General features: G+C 42.0%; 40 pseudogenes; all 40 read left to right on the forward strand.

The window, feature by feature from the left end:
* Positions 1-7,806: 7,806 nt before the first annotated feature.
* Positions 7,807-7,925, forward strand: LOC142675116 (5S ribosomal RNA; annotated as a pseudogene).
* A 67-nt stretch (positions 7,926-7,992) lies between these two features.
* On the forward strand, positions 7,993-8,111 carry LOC142674993 (5S ribosomal RNA; annotated as a pseudogene).
* Positions 8,112-8,178: 67 nt separating this feature from the next.
* LOC142675120 (5S ribosomal RNA) lies at positions 8,179-8,297 on the forward strand (annotated as a pseudogene).
* Positions 8,298-8,364: 67 nt separating this feature from the next.
* On the forward strand, positions 8,365-8,483 carry LOC142675103 (5S ribosomal RNA; annotated as a pseudogene).
* A 67-nt stretch (positions 8,484-8,550) lies between these two features.
* On the forward strand, positions 8,551-8,669 carry LOC142675111 (5S ribosomal RNA; annotated as a pseudogene).
* A 67-nt stretch (positions 8,670-8,736) lies between these two features.
* Positions 8,737-8,855, forward strand: LOC142675099 (5S ribosomal RNA; annotated as a pseudogene).
* Positions 8,856-8,922: 67 nt separating this feature from the next.
* On the forward strand, positions 8,923-9,041 carry LOC142674975 (5S ribosomal RNA; annotated as a pseudogene).
* A 67-nt stretch (positions 9,042-9,108) lies between these two features.
* Positions 9,109-9,227, forward strand: LOC142675121 (5S ribosomal RNA; annotated as a pseudogene).
* A 67-nt stretch (positions 9,228-9,294) lies between these two features.
* LOC142675114 (5S ribosomal RNA) lies at positions 9,295-9,413 on the forward strand (annotated as a pseudogene).
* A 67-nt stretch (positions 9,414-9,480) lies between these two features.
* LOC142675078 (5S ribosomal RNA) lies at positions 9,481-9,599 on the forward strand (annotated as a pseudogene).
* A 439-nt stretch (positions 9,600-10,038) lies between these two features.
* LOC142675122 (5S ribosomal RNA) lies at positions 10,039-10,157 on the forward strand (annotated as a pseudogene).
* Positions 10,158-10,224: 67 nt separating this feature from the next.
* On the forward strand, positions 10,225-10,343 carry LOC142675125 (5S ribosomal RNA; annotated as a pseudogene).
* A 67-nt stretch (positions 10,344-10,410) lies between these two features.
* Positions 10,411-10,529, forward strand: LOC142674981 (5S ribosomal RNA; annotated as a pseudogene).
* Positions 10,530-10,596: 67 nt separating this feature from the next.
* LOC142675108 (5S ribosomal RNA) lies at positions 10,597-10,715 on the forward strand (annotated as a pseudogene).
* A 67-nt stretch (positions 10,716-10,782) lies between these two features.
* LOC142675098 (5S ribosomal RNA) lies at positions 10,783-10,901 on the forward strand (annotated as a pseudogene).
* Positions 10,902-10,968: 67 nt separating this feature from the next.
* LOC142675123 (5S ribosomal RNA) lies at positions 10,969-11,087 on the forward strand (annotated as a pseudogene).
* A 67-nt stretch (positions 11,088-11,154) lies between these two features.
* On the forward strand, positions 11,155-11,273 carry LOC142675101 (5S ribosomal RNA; annotated as a pseudogene).
* A 253-nt stretch (positions 11,274-11,526) lies between these two features.
* On the forward strand, positions 11,527-11,645 carry LOC142675110 (5S ribosomal RNA; annotated as a pseudogene).
* A 67-nt stretch (positions 11,646-11,712) lies between these two features.
* On the forward strand, positions 11,713-11,831 carry LOC142675005 (5S ribosomal RNA; annotated as a pseudogene).
* Positions 11,832-11,898: 67 nt separating this feature from the next.
* LOC142675017 (5S ribosomal RNA) lies at positions 11,899-12,017 on the forward strand (annotated as a pseudogene).
* Positions 12,018-12,084: 67 nt separating this feature from the next.
* On the forward strand, positions 12,085-12,203 carry LOC142675029 (5S ribosomal RNA; annotated as a pseudogene).
* A 67-nt stretch (positions 12,204-12,270) lies between these two features.
* On the forward strand, positions 12,271-12,389 carry LOC142675126 (5S ribosomal RNA; annotated as a pseudogene).
* A 67-nt stretch (positions 12,390-12,456) lies between these two features.
* Positions 12,457-12,575, forward strand: LOC142675109 (5S ribosomal RNA; annotated as a pseudogene).
* Positions 12,576-12,642: 67 nt separating this feature from the next.
* On the forward strand, positions 12,643-12,761 carry LOC142675041 (5S ribosomal RNA; annotated as a pseudogene).
* Positions 12,762-12,828: 67 nt separating this feature from the next.
* On the forward strand, positions 12,829-12,947 carry LOC142675118 (5S ribosomal RNA; annotated as a pseudogene).
* A 67-nt stretch (positions 12,948-13,014) lies between these two features.
* Positions 13,015-13,133, forward strand: LOC142675104 (5S ribosomal RNA; annotated as a pseudogene).
* A 67-nt stretch (positions 13,134-13,200) lies between these two features.
* LOC142675112 (5S ribosomal RNA) lies at positions 13,201-13,319 on the forward strand (annotated as a pseudogene).
* A 67-nt stretch (positions 13,320-13,386) lies between these two features.
* On the forward strand, positions 13,387-13,505 carry LOC142675100 (5S ribosomal RNA; annotated as a pseudogene).
* A 67-nt stretch (positions 13,506-13,572) lies between these two features.
* Positions 13,573-13,691, forward strand: LOC142675097 (5S ribosomal RNA; annotated as a pseudogene).
* A 67-nt stretch (positions 13,692-13,758) lies between these two features.
* On the forward strand, positions 13,759-13,877 carry LOC142675128 (5S ribosomal RNA; annotated as a pseudogene).
* A 67-nt stretch (positions 13,878-13,944) lies between these two features.
* LOC142675115 (5S ribosomal RNA) lies at positions 13,945-14,063 on the forward strand (annotated as a pseudogene).
* A 67-nt stretch (positions 14,064-14,130) lies between these two features.
* Positions 14,131-14,249, forward strand: LOC142675090 (5S ribosomal RNA; annotated as a pseudogene).
* Positions 14,250-14,688: 439 nt separating this feature from the next.
* Positions 14,689-14,807, forward strand: LOC142675105 (5S ribosomal RNA; annotated as a pseudogene).
* A 271-nt stretch (positions 14,808-15,078) lies between these two features.
* Positions 15,079-15,197, forward strand: LOC142675053 (5S ribosomal RNA; annotated as a pseudogene).
* A 67-nt stretch (positions 15,198-15,264) lies between these two features.
* LOC142675066 (5S ribosomal RNA) lies at positions 15,265-15,383 on the forward strand (annotated as a pseudogene).
* Positions 15,384-15,450: 67 nt separating this feature from the next.
* On the forward strand, positions 15,451-15,569 carry LOC142675106 (5S ribosomal RNA; annotated as a pseudogene).
* Positions 15,570-15,636: 67 nt separating this feature from the next.
* LOC142675127 (5S ribosomal RNA) lies at positions 15,637-15,755 on the forward strand (annotated as a pseudogene).
* A 253-nt stretch (positions 15,756-16,008) lies between these two features.
* On the forward strand, positions 16,009-16,127 carry LOC142675107 (5S ribosomal RNA; annotated as a pseudogene).
* Positions 16,128-16,194: 67 nt separating this feature from the next.
* LOC142675119 (5S ribosomal RNA) lies at positions 16,195-16,313 on the forward strand (annotated as a pseudogene).
* A 67-nt stretch (positions 16,314-16,380) lies between these two features.
* Positions 16,381-16,499, forward strand: LOC142675117 (5S ribosomal RNA; annotated as a pseudogene).
* Positions 16,500-16,677: the final 178 nt, after the last annotated feature.

Genomic DNA, 16,677 nt, shown 5'->3' on the forward strand with positions numbered 1-16,677 from the left:
CTGGTGCAATGCGGGTCGAATACGTGTGACCAAGGACCCGTATTTACGCAAGTATTTACGGGTGGACAAAAATACGGTCGTGTGCATGAGGCCTTACTCAGGCTCTCCTGTTAGGCACAGGCTGAGATTAGGAACCTATGGCCCTCCTCCACCCCCTCTTCTTAGACTTCTATGGGCAGAAGTTGTAGCCTGATCCCCCAGTGAAGCCGAAAATCGACGGATATTAGCAGTGGATTAAAAGTGAGAGATTGGTTTTAAGAGGCTGGACGAAGAGAAAAGTTGGTGTAGGTGGAGAAAGAGGCATTTTGCTATAAAAGATATCTAAGGCTATGTTCACATCTGCATTGTGACATTCTGTAATGCCAGAAGCAATGTTTCCGTTGACTTTAATGGGTTCCGCCGGCTTTCCGTCAGTGTCTCAAATGATCTCTTGGTGGCTAAATCGGACGGTAAATCCTCTCTCCTGATTCTTTTGGATCTCTCTGCAGCCTTTGACACTGTAGACCACAAACTCCTACTTAACATGCTCCACTGTATTGGCCTCAAGGACGCGGCTCTCTCTTGGTTTTTCTCCTATCTCTCTGACCGCTCATTCAGTGTGTCATTTGCTGGTTCCACCTCTTCTCATCTTCCCCTTGCTATCGGGGTTCCTCAGGGATCAGTCCTAGGTCCGCTTCTCTTTTCTCTCTACACAGACCCTATTGGACAAACCATCAGCAGATTTGGCTTCCAGTACCATCTCTACGCTGATGACACCCAATCACCCAATTATATGTCTCTTCCCGTGACATCACCCCTGCTCTAATACAGAACACCAGTGATTGTCTGTCCGCTGTCTCTAACATCATGTCCTCACTATATCTGAAACTGAATCTTTCTAAAACTGAGCTCGTTGTGTTCCCACCATCTACTAACCTCCCTAAACCTGATGTCTCCATCTCTGTGTGTGGCACTACCATCACTCCTAAGCAGCACGCCTGCTGTCTCGGGGTTATTTTTGACTCAGATCTTTCCTTTACTCCTCACATACAATCACTTTCATGCTCCTTTCATTTTCACCTCAAAAACATCTCCAGAATCCGCTCTTTTCTTACAGAGGAAACCGCCAAAAGTCTCATTGTTGCTCTGATTCACTCTCGTCTTGACTACTGTAACTCATTACTAGTCGGTCTTCCCCTCACCAAACTCTCCCCTCTCCAATCTATCCTCAATGCAGCAGCCAGGCACATCTTTATGACCAACCGCTACACCAACGCCTCTACCCTGTAAACTTATTACTCTCACCCACAAAGCTCTCCACAGTGCTGCACCTCCTTACATCTCCTCCCTCATCTCTGTCTACCACCCTACTCGGGCTCTACGTTCTGCCAACGACCTAAGATTAAAATCCTCCATAATCCAAACCTCCCACTCCCGTCTCAAAGATTTCTCTCGTGCAGCCCAGACAATCAGATTAATTCCCAATATCCACAGTTTTAAACGTGCCCTGAAAACACATCTATTTAGACAGGCCTATAACATTATATAAACAAAAATAACATTTTTAATTATTTCTTTTTTCTCTTTTATTTTATTTTATTTTATTTATTTATATTATATTTTTTGATTTCATCATTTTTTGTTGTTATTATTTTTGATGGGGACAGTCAATGGAGACAATTTTATAGACATACATTGTATTGTATTATTGATAATGATATACTGTTGACACTAAGTACCCTGGTCCCATTTGGGAGCACTAGGGTTAATAGGTGTATTACTACTCGACAAATACTATTGGTTAACAATCCCTTGATATAGAGGGTTGGCTCTGATGTTGTAATACACGCCCTGAGGAAGTCACGTCTGTGACGAAACATGTTGGCAATTCTGTGACGTCACATACCGGTGAATGGCAACTTGGAGGTAACTAACCCACATGGATACTATGCATGAGATTTGGACGTAGCACATGATGAATGGACGGAAAGCTCGGAAGTTGTGCACTCCTGCACTCCTGCCCTCCTATTTGGAGTTAAGACTCCTTTGAGCTGGATACAAGGACACAAGGATATTTCACCTAAGTGTGAACCTTACTGGCAATACAAGCTGTCAAAACTGGGAAACGCATTGCTAGCACTTGCCCTGCTGTGGAGGATACGGCTCTGACTTGCCACTTCCTGCTTTTGCTTGTCCCAGGAGGGGATTCGGTCCTGTGGACTCTCACATGTTGGAGTGTCGACACACCTGCTGCATGATTATCTTTCCCTGTGCTGGGAGGCTACAGAGGAACGGCACGGAATGGACTGATCTCTATCTGCTGCCTGCAGTCACTTTACACTGGAGCTTTGAGGAGACACAAGAGCTTTATTTTCTCATGGAGTGACCTGATCGTTTTCATCTGAAGAGAACCCTATGGACTTCCACATATACTACCTATTGATAAGTATATACTCTTGAATATATTCATGTGCTCTATGGGTTCATTGCATGTATATCCTTGCCAGTAAGCCCATCTGTATACTGCTATCTGATCAGCAGGATTGCTTATATCCATGGTTGTTATGTCATTTGTAAATGACCTTGGTTAGTACGTTGCCTCCATTTACTACATTGTATCTGATTTATCCACTTGTATGGCCTGTATTGAAGTAACTTATTACTTGATACTATTTGTTATATGGCCATGCTAAATGAGAATTTTTCTTAAATCTGATTTCTTTGCCATTCATTACCCGGCCAGGTTTGTGATGTCTGTTTGTAGGTTTTTGTGCAAGATTGCATAATTTTAAATATACATTAACCCCTTAAGGACGCAGCCTAGTTTGGGCCTTAAGGCTCAGAGCCCATTTTTCAAATCTGACATATTTCACTTTATGTGGTAATAACGTCGGAATGCTTAAACCTATCCAAGCGATTCTGAGATTGTTTTCTCGTGACACTTTGGGCTTCATGTTCGTGGTAAAATTTGGTCGATATATTCAGTCTTTATTTGTGAAAAATTGCAAAATTTAGAGAAAATGTACAAAAAATAGCATTTTTCAGAATTTAAATGCATCTGCTTGAAAAACAGACGGTTATACCACCCAAAATAGTTACTAGTTCACATTTCCCATATGTCTACTTTAGATTGGCATCGTTTTTTGAACATTATTTTATTTTTCTTGGACGTTACAAGGTTTAGAACATAAACAGCAATTTCTCATATTCTTAAGAAAATTTCAAAAGCCTTTTTTTGAAGGTGCCAGTTCAGTTCTGAAGTGGATTTGAGGGGCCTATGTATTAGAAACCCCCATAAAACACCCCATTTTAAAAACTAGACCCCTCAAAGTATTCAAAACAGCATATAGAAAGTTTTTTAACCCTTCAGGCATTTCACAGGAATTAAAGCAAAGTGGAAATGAAATTTGCAAATTTCATTTTTTCTGCTGAATTTCAATTTTATTCAATTTTTTTTTAGTAACAGAGAAGGTTTTACCAGAGAAACACTACTAAATATGTATTGTCCAGATTCTTCAGTTTTTAGAAATGTCCCACATGTGGCCCTACTGCGCTCGTGGACTAAAACACAAGCCCTAGAAGCAAAGAAGCACCTAGTGCATTTTGAGGCCTCTTTTTTTATTAGAATATATTTTAGGCAGCATGCCAGGTTTGAAGAGGCGTTGAGGTATCAAAACAATGGAAACCCACCAGAAGTGACCCCATTTTGGAAATTACACCCCTCAAGGAATTCATGTATGGTTTTTGTTATCATTTTGACCGCACAGTTTTTTCACAGCACCTATTTGAATTGGGCTGTGAAATGAAAAAAATGATATTTTTTCCAATAAAATGTCATTTTTGATCAAATTTTCTTATTTTCACAGGGAACAACATACCCCATTTTGTTGCCCAATTTGTCCTTAGTGCGGCAATACCCCATTTGTGGTGATAAACTGCCCTTTGGGCCCATGGGAGGGCTCAGAAGGAAAGGACCACCATTTGGCCTACTGGAGCTTTTCTGGTGCTAAGTCATGTGTGCAGAAGCCCCTGAGGTACCAGTACAGTTGAAACCCCCGAGAAGTGACCCCATTTTAAAAACTACACCCCTTAAGACATTCATCTAGAGGTGTAGTGAGCATTTTGACCCCACAGGTACTGTGTAAAAGATAATGCGCAGCAGATGGTGCAGTGTGAGATTTGCAATTTTATATATGTATATGCCATTTCAGTGTCCAATATAGTGTGCCCAGCATGCGCCACCGGAGATATACACCCCTTAAATTGTAATGTGGGTTCTCCTGGGTATGACAATACCCTACATGTGGCTGTTATCAGCTGCCTGGGCATACGGCAGGGCTCAGAAGGGAAAGATGAGGGGGGTAAGCTGTGCGGAGTGCATCAGGGTAAATTAAAAATCAAGGGATGTATGATACATTTTAAAACAATCTTTTATACAGAGCCCTGGTTTTTCGGGACACGTGTCACATTGGAATATTGTGTTCTTCCTTATCCCCCTCTTATAGCAGACTCTGCACCTCTTTTGACTCTTTCCCTTTCCACCGGTTTGGGAACCTTCTCCTGGAAAGTGTTGCCCTGGTACGATGCGTGTGGCCTCGCTTCCAGAAGTACTGGGTGCCCCCCCTTCCTGGTCCCTAAAGATTAGATCTTGAAATTCCAGGAAAGTTCCCCTCTGGCCTGCACATCGACGTAGCACATACGCATTGTACAAAGCCCTCTGTATGATGTGCCCGGCCAGCTTCTTATACCACACCGCATGGCGCTGTAGGGCTTCAGGACTTGATTTGACAAGTCCATCCCTCCCATGTACCTATTGTAGTCCAGGATGCAGTCTGGTTTGGGGGTGGCCTTTCCTTCATATATCCTAAACCTGTAGGTATACCCTGATGCACTCTCGCACAGCTCATACATCTTCACGCCATACCTTGCCCTCTTACCTGGCAGGTACTGGCGGAATTGAACCCTCCCTTTAAAATGTACCAGGGACTCATCAATAGAAATACACTTCTCAGGCGTGTATGCTTGGGAAAACCGGGCACTGGAACGGTCTAATAGGGTTCTCCGTTTATACAAACGGTCAAAACTGGGGTCATCTCGGAGTGGGCACGGCTCATTATCAGTATAATGTAAGAAGCGAAGTATTGCCTCATTTATTTATTTTTTTAGGTTCCAGTTCAGTTCAGAAGTTGCTTTGAGGGGCCCATATATTAGAAACCCCTATCAAACACCCCATTTTAGAAACTAGACCCCTCAAAGTATTCACAACAGCATTTAGAAAGTTTATGAACCCTTTAGGTGTTTCACTGAAATTTAGAGCAAAGTAGAGGTGAAATTTACTCTTTTTATACCATTTTTTTTATAACACAAAAGGATTTATCAGAGAAACGCAACTCAATACTTGCCCAGATTCTGCAGTTTTGAGAAATATCCCACATGTGGCCCTCGGGCGGTAATGGACTGAAGCACCGGCCTCCGAAGCAAAGGAGCACCTAGCGGATTTTGAGCCCTCTTTTTTATTAGGCACCATGTCCGGTTTGAAGAGGTCTTGTGGTGCAAAACATTGGAAACCCCCCAAAAGTGACCCCAATTTGGAAACTAGACCCCTTGAGGAATCCATTGTAGTTTTCATGGGGTGCATGCGGCTTTTTGATCAGTTTTTATTCCATTTTTAGGTGGCGTGGTGACTAATAAACAGCAATTCTACTATTGTTTTTGTATACTTTTTTTTTTACAGCGTTCACCGTGCGCGATAAATGATATATTAACTTTATTCTGCGGGGCGATACGATCACGGCGATACCAGATGTTTATAGTTTTTTTTTATGTCTTATGGCGTTTGCACAATAAAATACGTTTTGTAAACAATCATTCACTTTTTGTGTTACCTTATTCTAAGAGCCAGAACGTTTGTATTTTTCAATCAATAAAGCCGTGCGAGGACTTATTTTTTGCGTAACGAACTGTATTTTCCATCAGTACCATTTTTAGGTACATGCGACTTTTTGATCTCTTTTTATTCCATTTTTTGGGAGGTGAAGTGACCAAACAATTGTGATTGTGGTACGGTTTATTAATATTTTTTTTTACGGCGTTCACCGTGCGGGATAAATAACAAAATAATTTTGTAGTTCAGGCCGTTACGGACGTGGCGATACCAATTATGTATAGTTTATTTGTTTGTTTATATATTTTTATTAATAATAAAGGACTGATAATGGAAAAAGTGGGACTTTTACTTTTATTACTTTTAAAACTTTTATTTTCTTATTTTTACACATCTTTTTTTAACTTTTTTTTTACTTTATTACTTTGTCCCACTAGGGGACTTGAGGGCAGGAGGCCCTGATCGCTATTCTAATACACTGCACTACATGCGTAGTGCAGTGTATTAGAACTGTCAGCTACTCACTGACAGCAAGCATAGTGGGTCCTGACGTTGTCAGGACCCACTAGGCTTCCGTCTATGGCATAGCCGGACGCCATTGTTTGGTGTCCGGTTGCCATAGTCACCATCGCCGGCCGCTATCGCGTAGCAGGCCGGCGATGGCAGCTTAACCCCTAAAAAGCCGCGATCTCTATAGAACGCGGCTTTTAAGGGGTTAATCAGCGGGGACACAGCGATCGGTCCCCGCTGTAGGAGCTGTGACAGCTGCTGAACAAGACAGCAGCGTCACAGCTCCTGTATGTGTCGGGAGGACGGCCGAAACGGCCGTTACTCCCGAGACGTACTATTACGGCATGGAGCGCGAACGATACAGCTGCCATGACGTAATAGTACGTCAAGGAGCGGGAAGGGGTTAATAAACTTTTCATAATTAAATTGCGACTTTATTGAGCCGAGTGCCTTTTTTACCAGGTTTTGTTTTTTCTTTTCCTTACAGGCCTATAACATTCCCTAATCTAACTCCTTTCCATGGCCCTCCTTTTAGATTAGTCATCAGAATAAGATTCCCTCACACTCCTTCTCTTCATGTCCGTCATACACGGATACTGGCTGGTGACCGGCTCATGCAGCTTTATGTTACCACCGCATGTGTATAAAAATGGCCAGGCCATTGTACAGAACAAATACTGGTACACTTTGTGTCTCCCTTATTTCCTCATAGATTGTAAGCTCTTGCGAGCAGGTACCTCACTCCACAGGTTTGAATTGTAAATTAACTTTGACACTATGTAATGTCTGATATTGTTTGTTTCATGTTCCCTCTAAATTGTAAAGTGCTGCGTAATATGTTGGCGCTATATAAATAAAGATTATTATTATTAAAAGGACTATGGATTAAGGCTTTTAACGTCAATGGCCATTCTAAGCTGAATGTGCCTGCTCTCGTCAAAGCGCAGAAGTTACACAGCTTAAGGCCTCGCTAGTACCAGTGTGGGAGACTGTCTGGGAATCCGTGATGCGGTTGACTTTTTATTATGTCGTTTAGATTTTGTTTCACAATAGATTAAATAGGACTATGGATTAAAGCATTTAAGGTCAATGGCCATTCTAAGCTGAATGTGCCTGCCCTCGTCAGATCGCAGAAGTTACACAGCTTAAGGACTCGTTAGTACCAGTGTGGGAATCCGTGGTGCGGTTGACTTTTTATTATGTCGTTTAGATTTTGTTTCACAATCGATTAAAAAGGACTGTGGATTAAAGCATTTAAGGTCAATGGCCATTCTAAGCTGAATGTGCCTGCCCTCGTCAGATCGCAGAAGTTACACAGCTTAAGGACTCGTTAGTACCAGTGTGGGAATCCGTGGTGCGGTTGACTTTTTATTATGTCGTTTAGATTTTGTTTCACAATAGATTAAATAGGACTATGGATTAAGGCTTTTAATGTCAATGGCCATTCTGAGCTGAATGTGCCTGCTCTCGTCAGATCGCAGAAGTTACACAGCTTAACGCCTCGCTAGTACCAGTGTGGGAGACTGTCTGGGAATCCGTGGTGCGGTTGACTTTTTATTATGTTGTTTAGATTTTGTTTCACAATAAATTAAATAGGACTATGGATTAAGGCTTTTAATGTCAATGGCCATTCTAAGCTGAATGTGCCTGCTCTCGTCAGATCGCAGAAGTTACACAGCTTAAGGCCTCGCTAGTACCAGTGTGGGAGACTGTCTGGGAATCCGTGGTGCGGTTGACTTTTTATTATGTCGTTTAGATTTTGTTTCACAATCGATTAAAAAGGACTATGGATTAAAGCATTTAATGTCAATGGCCATTCTAAGCTGAATGTGCCTGCTCTCGTTAGATCGCAGAAGTTACACAGCTTAACGCCTCGCTAGTACCAGTGTGGGAGACTGTCTGGGAATCCGTGGTGCAGTTGACTTTTTATTATGTCGTTTACATTTTGTTTCACAATAGATTAAATAGGACTATGGATTAAAGCATTTGACGTCAATGGCCATTCTAAGCTGAATGTGCCTGCTCTCGTCAGATCGCAGAAGTTACACAGCTTAAGGCCTCGCTAGTACCAGTGTGGGAGACTGTCTGGGAATCCGTGGTGCGGTTGAATTTTTATTATGTCGTTTAGATTTTGTTTCACAATCGATTAAAAAGGACTATGGATTAAAGCATTTGATGTCAATGGCCATTCTAAGCTGAATGTCCCTGCTCTCGTCAGATCGCAGAAGTTACACAGCTTAAGGCCTCGCTAGTACCATTGTGGGAGACTGTCTGGGAATCCGTGGTGCGGCTGACTTTTTATTATGTCGTTTAGATTTTGTTTCACAATAGATTAAATAGGACTATGGATTAAAGCATTTAACATCAATGGCCATTCTAAGCTGAATGTGCCTGCTCTCGTCAGATCGCAGAAGTTACACAGCTTAAGGCCTCGCTAGTACCAGTGTGGGAGACTGTCTGGGAATCCGTGGTGCGGTTGACTTTTTATTATGTTGTTTAGATTTTGTTTCACAATCGATTAAATAGGACTATGGATTAAGTCTTTTAATGTCAATGGCCATTCTAAGCTGAATGTACCTGCTCTCGTCAGATCGCAGAAGTTACACAGCTTAAGGCCTCGCTAGTACCAGTGTGGGAGACTCTCTGGGAATCCGTGGTGCGGTTGACTTTTTATTATGTTGTTTAGATTTTGTTTCACAATAGATTAAATAGGACTATGGATTAAGGCTTTTAATGTCAATGGCCATTCTAAGCTGAATGTACCTGCTCTCGTCAGATCGCAGAAGTTACACAGCTCAAGGCCTCGCTAGTACCAGTGTGGGAGACTGTCTGGGAATCCGTGGTGCGGTTGACTTTTTATTATTTTGTTTAGATTTTGTTTCACAATAGATTAAATAGGACTATGGATTAAAGCATTTAATGTCAATGGCCATTCTAAACTGAATGTCCCTGCTCTCGTCAGATCGCAGAAGTTACACAGCTTAAGGCCTCGCTAGTACCAGTGTGGGAGACTGTCTGGGAATCTGTGGTGCGGTTGACTTTTTATTATGTTGTTTAGATTTTGTTTCACAATAGATTAAATAGGACTATGGATTAAGGCTTTTAATGGCAATGGCCATTCTAAGCTGAATGTGCCTGCTCTCGTCAGATCGCAGAAGTTACACAGCTTAAGGCCTCGTTAGTACCAGTGTGGGAGACTGTCTGGGAATCCGTGGTGCGGTTGACTTTTTATTATGTCGTTTAGATTTTGTTTCACAATCGATTAAAAAGGAATATGGATTAAAGCATTTAATGTCAATGGCCATTCTAAACTGAATGTGCCTGCTCTCGTTAGATCGCAGAAGTTGCACAGCTTAACGCCTCGCTAGAACCAGTGTGGGAGACTGTCTGGGAATCCGTGGTGTGGTTGACTTTTTATTATGTCGTTTAGATTTTGTTTCACAATAGATTAAATAGGACTATGGATTAAAGCATTTAACGTCAATGGCCATCCTAAGCTGAATGTGCCTCCTTTCGTCAGATCGCAGAAGTTACACAGCTTAAGGCCTCGCTAGTACCAGTGTGGGAGACTGTCTGGGAATCCGTGGTGCGGTTGAATTTTTATTATGTCGTTTAGATTTTGTTTCACAATAGATTAAATAGGACTGTGGATTAAAGCATTTAACTTCAATGGCCATTCTAAGCTGAATGTGCCTGCTCTCGTCAGATCGCAGAAGTTACACGGCTTAAGCCCTCGCTAGTACCAGCGTTGGAGACTGTCTGGGAATCCGTGGTGCGGTTGAATTTTTATTATGTCGTTTAGATTTTGTTTCACAATCGATTAAAAAGGACTATGGATTAAAGCATTTAATGGCAATGGCCATTCTAAGCTGAATGTCCCTGCTCTCGTCAGATCGCAGAAGTTACACAGCTTAACGCCTCGCTAGTACCAGTGTGGGAGACTGTCTGGGAATCCGTGGTGCGGTTGACTTTTTATTATGTCGTTTAGATTTTGTTTCACAATCGATTAAAAAGGACTATGGATTAAAACTTTTATAGTCAATGGCCATTCTAAGCTGAATGTGCCTGCTCTCGTCAGATCGCAGAAGTTACACAGCTTAAGGCCTCGCTAGTACCAGTGTGGGAGACTGTCTGGGAAGCCGTGGTGCGGTTGACTTTTTATTATGTCGTTTAGATTTTGTTTCACAATCGATTAAAAAGGACTATGGATTAAAGCATTTAATGTCAATGGCCATTCTAAGCTGAATGTGCCTGCCCTCGTTAGATCGCAGAAGTTACACAGCTTAAGGCCTCGCTAGTACCAGTGTGGGAGACTGTCTGGGAATCCGGGGTGCGGTTGACTTTTTATTATGTCGTTTAGATTTTGTTTCACAATAGATTAAATAGGACTATGGATTAAAGCATTTAACTTCAATGGCCATTCTAAGCTGAATGTGCCTGCTCTCGTCAGATCGCAGAAGTTACACAGCTTAAGGCCTCGCTAGTACCAGTGTGGGAGACTGTCTGGGAATCCGTGGTGCGGTTGACTTTTTATTATGTCGTTTAGATTTTGTTTCACAATAGATTAAATAGGACTATGGATTAAAGGATTTAACGTCAATGGCCATTCTAAGCTGAATGTGCCTGCTCTCGTCAGATCGCAGTAGTTACACAGCTTAAGTCCTCGCTAGTACCAGTGTGGGAGACTGTCTGGGAATCCGTGGTGCGGTTGAATTTTTATTATGTCGTTTAGATTTTGTTTCACAATCGATTAAAAAGGACTATGGATTAAAGCATTTAATGTCAATGGCCATTCTAAGCTGAATGTCCCTGCTCTCGTCAGATCGCAGAAGTTACACAGCTTAAGGCCTTGCTAGTACCAGTGTGGGAGACTGTCTGGGAATCCGTGGTGCGGTTGACTTTTTATTATGTCGTTTAGATTTTGTTTCACAATAGATTAAATAGGACTATGGATTAAAGCATTTAACGTCAATGGCCATTCTAAGCTGAATGTGCCTGCTCTCGTCAGATCGCAGAAGTTACACAGCTTAAGTCCTCGCTAGCACCAGTGTGGGAGACTGTCTGGGAATCCGTGGTGCGGTTGAATTTTTATTATGTCGTTTAGATTTTGTTTCACAATCGATTAAAAAGGACTATGGATTAAAGCATTTAATGTCAATGGCCATTCTAAGCTGAATGTGCCTTCTCTCGTCAGATCGCAGAAGTTACACAGCTTAAGGCCTCGCTAGTACTAGTGTGGGAGACTGTCTGGGAATCCGTGGTGCGGTTGACTTTTTATTATGTTGTTTAGATTTTGTTTCACAATAGATTAAATAGGACTATGGATTAAGGCTTTTAATGTCAATGGCCATTCTAAGCTGAATGTGCCTGCTCTCGTCAGATCGCAGAAGTTACACAGCTTAAGGCCTCGCTAGTACCAGTGTGGGAGACTGTCTGGGAATCCGTGGTGCGGTTGACTTTATATTATGTCGTTTAGATTTTGTTTCACAATCGATTAAAAAGGACTATGGATTAAAGCATTTAATGTCAATGGCCATTCTAAGCTGAATGTGCCTGCTCTCGTCAGATCGCAGAAGTTACACAGCTTAAGGCCTCGCTAGTACCAGTGTGGGAGACTGTCTGGGAATCCGTGGTGCGGTTGACTTTTTATTATGTCGTTTAGATTTTGTTTCACAATCGATTAAATAGGACTATGGATTAAGGATTTTAATGTCAATGGCCATTCTAAGCTGAATGTGCCTGCTCTCGTCAGATCGCAGAAGTTACACAGCTTAAGGCCTCGCTAGTACCAGTGTGGGAGACTGTCTGGGAATCCGTGGTGCGGTTGACTTTTTATTATGTCGTTTAGATTTTGTTTCACAATCGATTAAAAAGGACTATGGATTAAAACTTTTATAGTCAATGGCCATTCTAAGCTGAATGTGCCTGCTCTTGTTAGATCGCAGAAGTTACACAGCTTAACGCCTCGCTAGTACCAGTGTGGGAGACTGTCTGGGAATCCGTGGTGCGGTTGACTTTTTATTATGTCGTTTAGATTTTGTTTCACATTAGATTAAATAGGACTATGGATTAAAGCATTTAACGTCAATGGCCATTCTAAGCTGAATGTGCCTGCTCTCGTCCGAACGCAGAAGTTACACAGCTTAAGGCCTCGCTAGTACCAGTGTGGGAGACTGTCTGGGAATCCGTGGTGCGGTTGACTTTTTATTATGTTGTTTAGATTTTGTTTCACAATAAATTAAATAGGACTATGGATTAAGGCTTTTAATGTCAATGGCCATTCTAAGCTGAATGTGCCTGCTCTCGTCAGATCGCAGAAGTTACACAGCTTAAGGCCTCGCTAGTACCAGTGTGGGAGACTGTCTGGGAATCCGTGGTGCGGTTGACTTTTTATTATGTCGTTTAGATTTTGTTTCACAATCGATTAAAAAGGACTATGGATTAAAGCATTTAATGTCAATGGCCATTCTAAGCTGAATGTGCCTGCTCTCGTTAGATCGCAGAAGTTACACAGCTTAACGCCTCGCTAGTACCAGTGTGGGAGACTGTCTGGGAATCCGTGGTGCGGTTGACTTTTTATTATGTCGTTTACATTTTGTTTCACAATAGATTAAATAGGACTATGGATTAAAGCATTTGACGTCAATGGCCATTCTAAGCTGAATGTGCCTGCTCTCGTCAGATCGCAGAAGTTACACAGCTTAAGGCCTCGCTAGTACCAGTGTGGGAGACTGTCTGGGAATCCGTGGTGCGGTTGAATTTTTATTATGTCGTTTAGATTTTGTTTCACAATCGATTAAAAAGGACTATGGATTAAAGCATTTGATGTCAATGGCCATTCTAAGCTGAATGTCCCTGCTCTCGTCAGATCGCAGAAGTTACACAGCTTAAGGCCTCGCTAGTACCATTGTGGGAGACTGTCTGGGAATCCGTGGTGCGGCTGACTTTTTATTATGTCGTTTAGATTTTGTTTCACAATAGATTAAATAGGACTATGGATTAAAGCATTTAACATCAATGGCCATTCTAAGCTGAATGTGCCTGCTCTCGTCAGATCGCAGAAGTTACACAGCTTAAGGCCTCGCTAGTACCAGTGTGGGAGACTGTCTGGGAATCCGTGGTGCGGTTGACTTTTTATTATGTTGTTTAGATTTTGTTTCACAATCGATTAAATAGGACTATGGATTAAGTCTTTTAATGTCAATGGCCATTCTAAGCTGAATGTACCTGCTCTCGTCAGATCGCAGAAGTTACACAGCTTAAGGCCTCGCTAGTACCAGTGTGGGAGACTCTCTGGGAATCCGTGGTGCGGTTGACTTTTTATTATGTTGTTTAGATTTTGTTTCACAATAGATTAAATAGGACTATGGATTAAGGCTTTTAATGTCAATGGCCATTCTAAGCTGAATGTACCTGCTCTCGTCAGATCGCAGAAGTTACACAGCTCAAGGCCTCGCTAGTACCAGTGTGGGAGACTGTCTGGGAATCCGTGGTGCGGTTGACTTTTTATTATTTTGTTTAGATTTTGTTTCACAATAGATTAAATAGGACTATGGATTAAAGCATTTAATGTCAATGGCCATTCTAAACTGAATGTCCCTGCTCTCGTCAGATCGCAGAAGTTACACAGCTTAAGGCCTCGCTAGTACCAGTGTGGGAGACTGTCTGGGAATCTGTGGTGCGGTTGACTTTTTATTATGTTGTTTAGATTTTGTTTCACAATAGATTAAATAGGACTATGGATTAAGGCTTTTAATGGCAATGGCCATTCTAAGCTGAATGTGCCTGCTCTCGTCAGATCGCAGAAGTTACACAGCTTAAGGCCTCGTTAGTACCAGTGTGGGAGACTGTCTGGGAATCCGTGGTGCGGTTGACTTTTTATTATGTCGTTTAGATTTTGTTTCACAATCGATTAAAAAGGAATATGGATTAAAGCATTTAATGTCAATGGCCATTCTAAACTGAATGTGCCTGCTCTCGTTAGATCGCAGAAGTTGCACAGCTTAACGCCTCGCTAGAACCAGTGTGGGAGACTGTCTGGGAATCCGTGGTGTGGTTGACTTTTTATTATGTCGTTTAGATTTTGTTTCACAATAGATTAAATAGGACTATGGATTAAAGCATTTAACGTCAATGGCCATCCTAAGCTGAATGTGCCTCCTTTCGTCAGATCGCAGAAGTTACACGGCTTAAGGCCTCGCTAGTACCAGTGTGGGAGACTGTCTCGGAATCAATTGTGCGGTTGAATTTTTATTATGTCGTTTAGATTTTGTTTCACAATCGATTAAAAAGGACTATGGATTAAAGCATTTAATGTCAATGGCCATTCTAAGCTGAATGTGCCTGCTCTCGTCAGATCGCAGAAGTTACACAGCTTAAGGCCTCGCTAGTACCAGTGTGGGAGACTGTCTGGAAATCCGTGGTGCGGTTGACTTTTTATTATGTCGTTTAGATTTTGTTTCACAATCGATAAAAAAGGACTATGGATTAAAGCATTTAACGTCAATGGCCATTCTAAGCTGAATGGCCATTCTAAGCTGAATGTGTCTGCTCTCGTTAGATCGCAGAAGTTACACAGCTTAACGCCTCGCTAGTACCAGTGTGGGAGACTGTCTGGGAATCCGTGGTGCGGTTGACTTTTTATTATGCCGTTTAGATTTTGTTTCACAATAGATTAAATAGGACTATGGATTAAAGAATTTAACGTCAATGGCCATTCTAAGCTGAATGTGCCTGCTCTCGTCCGAACGCAGAAGTTACACAGCTTAAGGCCTCGCTAGTACCAGTGTGGGAGACTGTCTGGGAATCCGTGGTGCGCTTGACTTTTTATTATGTCGTTTAGATTTTGTTTCACAATAGATTAAATAGGACTATGGATTAAAGCATTTATCGTCAATGGCCATTCTAAGCTGAATGTGCCTGCTCTCGTCAGAACGCAGAAGTTACACAGCTTAAGGCCTCGCTAGTACCAGTGTGGGAGACTGTCTGGGAATCCGTGGTGCGGTTGAATTTTTATTATGTCGTTTAGATTTTGTTTCACAATCGATTAAAAAGGACTATGGATTAAAGCATTTAATGTCAATGGCCATTCTAAGCTGAATGTCCCTGCTCTTGTCAGATCGCAGAAGTTACACAGCTTAAGGCCTCGCTAGTACCAGTGTGGGAGACTGTCTGGGAATCCGTGGTGCGGTTGACTTTTTATTATGTTGTTTAGATTTTGTTTCACAATAGATTAAATAGGACTATGGATTAAGGCTTTTAATGTCAATGGCCATTCTAACCTGAATGTGCCTGCTCTCGTCATATCGCAGAAGTTACACAGCTTAAGGCCTCGCTAGTACCAGTGTGGGAGACTGTCTGGGAATCCGTGGTGCGGTTGACTTTTTATTATGTCGTTTAGATTTTGTTTCACAATCGATTAAAAAGGACTATGGATTAAAGCATTTAATGTCAATGGCCATTCTAAGCAGAATGTCCCTGCTCTCGTCAGATCGCAGAAGTTACACAGCTTAAGGCCTTGCTGATACCAGTGTGGGAGACTGTCTGGGAATCCGTGGTGCGGTTGACTTTTTATTATGTCGTTTAGATTTTGTTTCACAATCGATTAAAAAGGACTATGGATTAAAGCATTTAACGTCAATGGCCATTCTAAGCTGAATGTGCCTGCTCTCGTCAGAACGCAGAAGTTACATAGCTTAAGTCCTCGCTAGTACCAGTGTGGGAGACTGTCTGGGAATCCGTGGTGCGGTTGACTTTTTATTATGTCGTTTAGATTTTGTTTCACAATCGATTAAAAAGGACTATGGATTAAAGCATTTAAAGTCAATGGCCATTCTAAGCTGAATGTGCCTGCTCTCGTTAGATCGCAGAAGTTACACAGCTTAACGCCTCGCTAGTACCAGTGTGGGAGACTGTCTGGGAATCCGTGGTGCGGTTGACTTTTTATTATGTCGTTTAGATTTTGTTTCACAATCGATTAAAAAGGACTATGGATTAAAGCATTTAACGTTAATGGCCATTCTAAGCTGAATGTGCCTGCTCTCGTCAGAACGCAGAAGTTACATAGCTTAAGTCCTCGCTAGTACCAGTGTGGGAGACTGTCTGGGAATCCGTGGTGCGGTTGACTTTCTATTATGTTGTTTAGATTTTGTTTCACAATAGATTAAATAGGACTATGGATTAAGGCTTTTAATGTCAATGTCCATTCTAAGCTGAATGTGCCTGCTCTCGTCAGATCGCAGAAGTTACACAGCTTAAGGCCTCGCTAGTACCAGTGTGGGAGACTGTCTGGGAATCCGTGGTGC

The sequence above is a fragment of the Rhinoderma darwinii genome, assembly GCF_050947455.1.
Source record: "Rhinoderma darwinii isolate aRhiDar2 chromosome 2 unlocalized genomic scaffold, aRhiDar2.hap1 SUPER_2_unloc_25, whole genome shotgun sequence".
In the NCBI taxonomy this organism is placed as follows: Eukaryota; Metazoa; Chordata; class Amphibia; order Anura; family Rhinodermatidae; genus Rhinoderma; species Rhinoderma darwinii.